This window comes from Amaranthus tricolor, chromosome 13 (genome assembly GCF_026212465.1).
Source record: "Amaranthus tricolor cultivar Red isolate AtriRed21 chromosome 13, ASM2621246v1, whole genome shotgun sequence".
NCBI lineage: Eukaryota > Viridiplantae > Streptophyta > Magnoliopsida > Caryophyllales > Amaranthaceae > Amaranthus > Amaranthus tricolor.
This window is the reverse complement of record NC_080059.1, coordinates 23,841,975-23,851,050: the sequence shown is the minus strand read 5'-3', so window position 1 is coordinate 23,851,050 and position 9,076 is coordinate 23,841,975.

Sequence of the window (9,076 nt, the reverse complement as noted above, 5' to 3'; positions counted from 1 at the left end):
TGATTTACAATTCTAACCACTTTAACACAATCATATATACCAAATTAGTGTTGTGTGCCAAGTTTCGTGCATAATAAACGAAGTTTGAGTTACTTTATGCGCGAAAGTGCCAAAATAACTTAAAAACCCATAAAATCGCAATATACCAAGTAATATTAAGAATATCACTATAATTTACAATTCCAACCACTTCAACACATTAATATATACCAAATAGTGTTGTGTGCCAAGTTTCGTGCAAAACAAAACATGTTTGAGCTACTTTATGCGCGAAAGTGCCAAAATAGCTTAAAAACCAATAAAATCACAACATACCAAGTAATATTAAGAATATGACTATGATTTACATTTCTAACCACTTAAACACAATAATATATTCCAAATAGTGTTGTGTGCCAAGTTTCGTGCAAAACAAACCGTGTTTGAGCTACTTTATGCGCGAAAGTGCCAAAATAGCTTAAAAACCAATAAAATCCCAACTTACCAAGTAATATTAAAAATATGACTATGATTTTCAATTCTAACCACATTAACACAAATATATATACCAACCACTGTTGTATGCCCAGTTTCGTGCAAAACAAACCGAGTTTGAGCTACTTATGCGAGAAAGTTCCAAAACAGCTTAAAAACCCATAAAATCGCAACACACCAAGTAATATTAAGAATATGACTAATATTTACAATACTAACGACTTCAACACAATAATATATACCAAATAGTGTTGTGTGCCAAGTTTCGTGCATAACAAACCAAGTTTGAGCTACTTTATACGCGAAAGTGCCAAAATAGCTTAAAAATCCATAAAATCGAAACATACCAAGTAATATTAAGAATATGACTAAGCTTTACAATTCTAACCAATTCAACACAATAATAAATACCAAATAGTGTTCTATGCCAAGTTTCTTGCACAACAAACCAAGTTTGAGCTATTTTATGCACGAATGTACCAAAATAGCTTTAAAACCAATAAAATCACAACTTACCAAGTAATATTAAGAATATGACTATGATTTACAATTCTAACCACTTCAACACAATAATATATACAAAATAGTGTTGTGTGCCCAGTTTCGTGCAAAACAAACCGAGTTTGAGCTACTTTATGCGCGAAAGTACCAAATAAGCTTAAAAACCTATATAATCGCAACATGCCAAGTAATATTAAGAATATGACTATGATTTATAATTCTAACCACTACAACACAATAATATATACCAAATAGTGTTGTATGGCATGTTTCGTGCATAACAAAACAAAGTTTGAGCTACTTTATGCGCGAAAGTGCCAAAATAGCTTAAGAGCCCATAAAATCGCAACTTATCAATTAATATTTAGAAAATGACTGTGATTTACAATGCTAACCATTTTAACACAATAATATATACCAAATAGTGTTGTGTGCCAAGTTTCGTGCAAAACAAACAAGTTTGAGCTACTTTATGCGCGAAAGTGCCAAAAGAGCTTAAAAACCCATAAAATCGCAACTTACCAAGTAATATTAAGAATATGACTATGATTTACGATTCTAACCACTTCAACACAATAATATATACGAAAATAGTGTTGTGTGCCAAGTTTCGTGCATAACAAACTAAATTTGAGCTACTTTATGCGCGAAAGGGCCAAAATAGTTTAAAAACCCATAAAATCGCAATTTACCAAGTAATATAACAATATGACTATGATTTACAATTCTAACCACACAACACAAATATATATACCAACCACTGTTGTATGCTCAGTTTCGTGCAAAACAAACCGAGTTTGAGCTACTTATGTGAGAAAGTGCCAAAAGAGCTTAAAAACCCATAAAATCGCAACACACCAAGTAATATTAAGAATATGACTAAGATTTACAATACTAAAGACTTCAACACAATAATATATACAAAATACTGTTGTGTGCCAAGTTTCGTGCATAACAAACCAAATTTGAGCTACTTTATGCGCAAAAGAGCCAAAATAGTTTAAAAACCCATAAAATCGCAATTTACCAAGTAATATTAAGAATATGACTATGATTTACAATTCTCACCACTTCAACATAATAATAAATACCAAAATAGTGTTGTATGCCAAGTTTCGTGCATAACAAACCAAATTTGAGCTACTTAAAATAGCTTAAAAAACCCATAAAATCGCAACATACCAAGTAATGTTAAGAATATGACTAAGATTTACAGTTCTAACCACCTCAACACAATAATATATACAAAATAGTGTTGTGTGCCAAGTTTCGTGCATAGTAAACCAAGTTTAAGCTACTTTATGCGCGAAAGTGCCAAAATAGCTTAAAAACCCATAAAATCGTAACTTACCAAGTAATATTAAGAATATGATTATGATTTACAATTTTAATCACTTCAACACAATAATATATTCCATGTAGTGTTGTGTGCCAAGTTCTGTGCCTAACAAACGAAGTTTGATCTACTTTATGCGCGAAAGTGCCAAAATAGCTTAAGAACCCATAAAATCGCAAGTTACCAAGTAATATATAGAATATGACGATGATTTACAATTCTAACCACTTCAACACAATAATATATACCAAAAAGTGTCGTGTGCCAAGTTTCGTGCAAAACAAAACAAGTTTGATCTACTTTATACGCGAAAGTGCCAAAGTAGCTTAAAAGCCATTAAAATCGCAACTTCCCAAGTAATATTAAGAATATGACTAAGATTTATAATACCTCAACTTCAACACAATAATATATAACAAATAGTGCTGAAATAGCTAAAAAACTCATAAAATCGTAACATACCAAGTAATATTAAGAATTTGACTAAGATTTGCAATTCTAACCACTACAACACAATAATATATACCAAATAGTGTTGTGTGGCAGGTTTCGTGCATAACAAACAAAGTTTGAGCTACTTTATGCGCGAAAGTGCCAAAATAGTTTAAGAACCTATTAAATCGCAACTTACCAAGTAATATTTAGAATATGACTATGATTTACAATTCCAACCACTTTAATAAATTAATATATAACAAATAGTGTTGTGTGCCTAGTTTCGTGGAAAACAAACCAAGTTTGAGCTACTTTATGCGCGAAAGTGCCAAAATAGCTTAACAACCAATAAAATCGCAACTCACCAAGTAATATTAAGAATATGACTATGATTTACAATTCTAACTACTTCAACACAATAATATATACCAAATAGTGTTTTGTGCCAAGTTTCGTGCATAACAAACCAAGTTTGAGCTACTTTATGCGCGATAATGCCAAAATAGCTTTAAAACCCATAAAATCGCAACTTACCAAGTAATATTAAGAATATGACTATGATTTACAATTCTAACCACTTAAACACAATCATATATACCAAATTAGTGTTGTGTGACAAGTTTCGTGCATAACAAACCAAGTTCGAGCTACTTTGTGCGCGAAAATCCAAAATAGCTTTAAAACCCATAAAATCGCAACTTACCAATTAATATTATGAATATGACTATGATTTACAATTTTAACCACTTCAACACAATCATATATACCAAATTAGTGTTGTGTGCCAAGTTTCGTGCATAATAAACGAAGTTTGAGTTACTTTATGAGCGAAAGTGCCAAAATAGCTTAAAAACCTATAAAATCACTACATAGCAGGTAATATTAATAATATGACGAAGATTTACAATTGTAACCACTTCAACACAATAATATAAACCAAATAGTGTTGTGTGCCAAGTTTTGTACAAAACTTTTGCACAAAACAAACCGAGTTTGAGCTACTTTAACACAATAATACATACCAAATAGTGTTGTGTGCCAAGTTTCGTGCAAAATAAAACAAGTTTGAGCTACTTTATGAGCGAAAGTGCCAAAGTAGCTTAAAAACCATTAAAATCGTAACTTACCAAGTAATATTAAGAATATGACTGAGATTTACAATACCCTCCACTTCAACACAATAATATATAACAAATAGTGTTGTGTGGCATGTTTCATGCTTAACAAACCAAGTTTGTGCTACATTATTCGTGAAAGTGCTAAAATAGCTTAAAAACCCATAAAATCGAACATAACAAGTAATATTAAGAATATGACTAAGATTTGCAATTCTAACCACTACAACACAATAATATATACCAAATAGTGTTGTGTGCCCAGTTTCGTGCATAACAAAAAAAGTTTGAGCTACATTATACACGAAAGTGCCAAAGTAGCTTAAGAACCCATTAAATCGCAACATACAAAGTAATATTTAGAATATGACTATGATTTACAATTCTAACCACTTTAACACAATAATATACACCAAATAGTGTTGTGTGCCAAGTTTCGTGCATAGCAAACCAAGTTCGAGCTACTTTATGCGCGAAAATCCAAAATAGCTTTAAAACCCATAAAATCGCAACTTACCAATTAATATTATGAATATGACTATGATTTACAATTCTAACCACTTCAACACATTCATATATACCAAATTAGTGTTGTGTGCCAAGTTTCGTGCATAATAAACGAAGTTTGAGTTACTTTATGCGCGAAAGTGCCAAAATAGCTTAAAAACCTATAAAATCATTACATACCAGGTAATATTAATAATATGACGAAGATTTACAATTCTAACCACTTCAACACAATAACATAAACGAAATAGTGTTGTGTGCCAAGTTTTGTACAAAACAAACCGAGTTTGAGCTACTTTTTGCGCGAAAGTGCGAAAATAGCTTAAAAACCATAAAATCGCAATATACCAAGTAATATTAAGAATATCACTATAATTTACAATTTTAACCACTTCAACACAATAATATATACCAAATAGTGTTGTGTGCCAAGTTTCGTGCAAAACAAGCCGATTTTGAGATACTTTATGCGCGAAAGTGCCAAAATAGTTAAAAAACCAATAAAATCGCAACTTACAAAGTAATATTAAGAATATGACTATGATTTATAATTCTAACCACTTCAACACAATTATATATACCAACCACTATTGTGTGCCCAGTTTCGTGCAAAACAAACCGAGTTTGAGCTACTTATGCGCGAAAGTGCCAAACGAGCTTAAAAACCCATAAAATCGCAAAATACCAAGTAATATTAAAAATATGACTAAGATTTACAATACTAACCACTTCAACACAATAATATATACCAAATAGTGTTGTGTGCCAAGTTTCGTGCATAACAAACCAAGTTTGAGATACTTTATGCGCGAAAGTGCCAAAATAGCTTAAAAACCCATAAAATCGCAACTTCCCAAGTAATATTAAGAATATGAAAATGATTTACAATTCTAACAACTTCAACACAATCATATATACCATATAATGTTGTGTGCCAAGTTTCGTGCAAAACAAATCAAGTTTGAGTTACTTTATGCGCGAAGGTGACAAAATAGCTTTAGAACCAAGAAAATCGCAACTTACCAAGTAATATTAAGAATATGACTATGATTTACAATTCTAACCACTTCAACAAAATAATATCTACCAAATAGTGTTGTGTGCCTAATTTCGTGCAAAGCAAAACCGAGGTTGAGCTACTTTATGCGCGAAAGTGCCAAAATAGCTTAAAAACCCATAAAATCGCAAGTTACCAAGTAATACTAAGAATATGACTATGATTTACAATTTTAACCACTTCAACACAATAATATATGCCAAATAGTGTTGCGTGCCAAGTTTCGTGCATAACAAACCAAGTTTGAGCTACTTTTTGCGCGAAAGTGCCAAAATAGCTTAAATACCCATAAAATCGCAACTTACCAAGTAATATTTAGAATATGACGATGATTTACAATTCCAACCACTTTAACACAATAATACATACCAAATAGTGTTGTGTGCCAAGTTTCGTGCAAAATAAAACAAGTTTGAGCTACTTTATGAGCGAAAGTGCCAAAGTAGCTTAAAAACCATTAAAATCGTAACTTACCAAGTAATATTAAGAATATGACTGAGATTTACAATACCCTCCACTTCAACACAATAATATATAACAAATAGTGTTGTGTGCCATGTTTCATGCTTAACAAACCAAGTTTGTGCTACATTATTCGTGAAAGTGCTAAAATAGCTTAAAAACCCATAAAATCGCAACATAACAAGTAATATTAAGAATATGACTAAGATTTGCTATTCTAACCACTACAACACAATAATATATACCAAATAGTGTTGTGTGCCCAGTTTTGTGCATAACAAAAAATGTTTGAGCTACATTATACGCGAAAGTCCCAAAGTAGCTTAAGAACCCATTAAATCGCAACTTACCAAGTAATATTTAGAATATGACTATGATTTACAATTCTAACCACTTTAACACAATAATATATACCAAATAGTGTTGTGTGCCAAGTTTCGTGCGTAACAAACCAAGTTCGAGCTACTTTATGCGCGAAAATCCAAAATAGCTTTAAAACCCATAAAATCGTAACCTACCAATTAATATTAAGAATATGACTATGATTTACAATTCTAACCACTTCTAGACAATTATATATACAAAATTAGTGTTGTGTGCCAATTTTCGTGCATAATAAACGAAGTTTGAGTTACTTTATGCGCGAAAGTGCCAAAATAGCTTAAAAACCTATAAAATCATTACATACCAGGTAATATTAATAATATGACGAAGATTTACAATTCTAACCATTTCAACACAATAATATAAACGAAATAGTGTTGTGTGCCAAGTTTTGTACAAAACAAACCGAGTTTGAGCTACTTTTTGCGCGAAAGTGCGAAAATAGCTTAAAAACCATAAAATCGCAATATACCAAGTAATATTAAGAATATCACTATAATTTACAATTTTAACCACTTCAACACAATAATATATACCAAATAGTGTTGTGTGCCAAGTTTCGTGCAAAACAAGCCGATTTTGAGCTACTTTATGCGCGAAAGTGCCAAAATAGTTAAAAAAACCAATAAAATCGCAACTTACAAAGTAATATTAAGAATATGACTATGATTTATAATTCTAACCACTTCAACACAATTATATATACCAACCACTGTTGCGTGCCCAGTTTCGTGCAAAACAAACCGAGTTTGAGCTACTTATGCGCGAAAGTGCCAAACGAGCTTAAAAACCCATAAAATCGCAAAATACCAAGTAATATTAAAAATATGACTAAGATTTACAATACTAACCACTTCAACACAATAATATATACCAAATAGTGTTGTGTGCCAAGTTTCGTGCATAACAAACCAAGTTTGAGATACTTTATGCGCGAAAGTGCCAAAATAGCTTAAAAACCCATAAAATCGCAACTTCCCAAGTAATATTAAGAATATGAAAATGATTTACAATTCTAACAACTTCAACACAATTATATATACCATATAATGTTGTGTGCCAAGTTTCGTGCAAAACAAATCAAGTTTGAGTTACTTTATGCGCGAAGGTGACAAAATAGCTTTAGAACCAAGAAAATCGCAACTTAAAAACCATTAAAATCGTAACTTACCAAGTAATATTAAGAATATGACTGAGATTTACAATACCCTCCACTTCAACACAATAATATATAACAAATAGTGTTGTGTGCCATGTTTCATGCTTAACAAACCAAGTTTGTGCTACATTATTCGTGAAAGTGCTAAAATAGCTTAAAAACCCATAAAATCGCAACATAACAAGTAATATTAAGAATATAACTAAGATTTGCAATTCTAACCACTACAACACAATAATATATACCAAATAGTGTTGTGTGCCCAGTTTCGTGCATAACAAAAAAAGTTTGAGCTACATTATACGCGAAAGTGCCAAAGTAGCTTAAGAACCCATTAAATCGCAACTTACCAAGTAATATTTAGAATATGACTATGATTTACAATTCTAACCACTTTAACACAATAATATATACCAAATAGTGTTGTGTGCCAAGTTTCGTGCGTAACAAACCAAGTTCGAGCTACTTTATGCGCGAAAATCCAAAATAGCTTTAAAACCCATAAAATCGTAACCTACCAATTAATATTAAGAATATGACTATGATTTACAATTCTAACCACTTCTACACAATCATATATACAAAATTAGTGTTGTGTGCCAATTTTCGTGCATAATAAATGAAGTTTGAGTTACTTTATGCACGAAAGTGCCAAAATAGTTTAAAAACTCAAAAAATCACTACATACCAAGTAATATTAATAATATGACTAAGATTTACAATTCTAACCAATTCAACACAATAATATAAACCAAATAGTGTTGTGTGCCAAGTTTTGTACAAAACATACTGAGTTTGAGCTACTTTATGCGCGAAAGTGCGAAAATAGCTTAAAAACCATAAAATCGCATTATACCAAGTAATATTAAAAATATCACTATAATTTACAATTTTAACCACTTCAACACAATAATATATACCAAATAGTGTTGTGTGCCAGTTTCGTGAAAAACAAACCGAGTTTGAGCTACTTTATGCGCGAAAGTGCCAAAAGAGCTTAAAAACCCATAAAATCGCAAAATACCAAGTAATAATAAAAAAATGACTAAGATTTACAATAATAACCATTTCAACACAATAATATATACCAAATAGTGTTGTGTGCCAAGTTTCGTGCATAACAAACCAAGTTTGAGCTACTTTATGCGCGAAAGTTCCAAAATAGCTTAAAAACCCATAAAATCGCAACTTCCCAAGTAATATAAAGAATATGAAAATGATTTACAATTCTAACAACTTCAACACAATCATATATACCATATAATGTTGTGTGCCAAGTTTCGTGCAAAACAAATCAAGTTTGAGTTACTTTATGCGCGAAGGTGACAAAATAGCTTTAGAACCAATAAAATCGCAACTTACCAAGTAATATTAAGAATATGATTATGATTTACAATTCTAACCACTTCAACAAAATAATATCTACCAAATAGTGTTGTGTGCCTAATTTCGAGCAAAGCAAAACCGAGGTTGAGCTACTTTATGCGCGAAAGTGCCAAAATAGCTTAAAAACCCATAAAATCGAAAGTTACCAAGTAATATTAAGAATATGACTATGATTTACAATTTTAACCACTTCAACACAATATAATATGCCAAATAGTGTTGTGTGCCAAGTTTCGTGCATAACAAACCAAGTTTGAGCT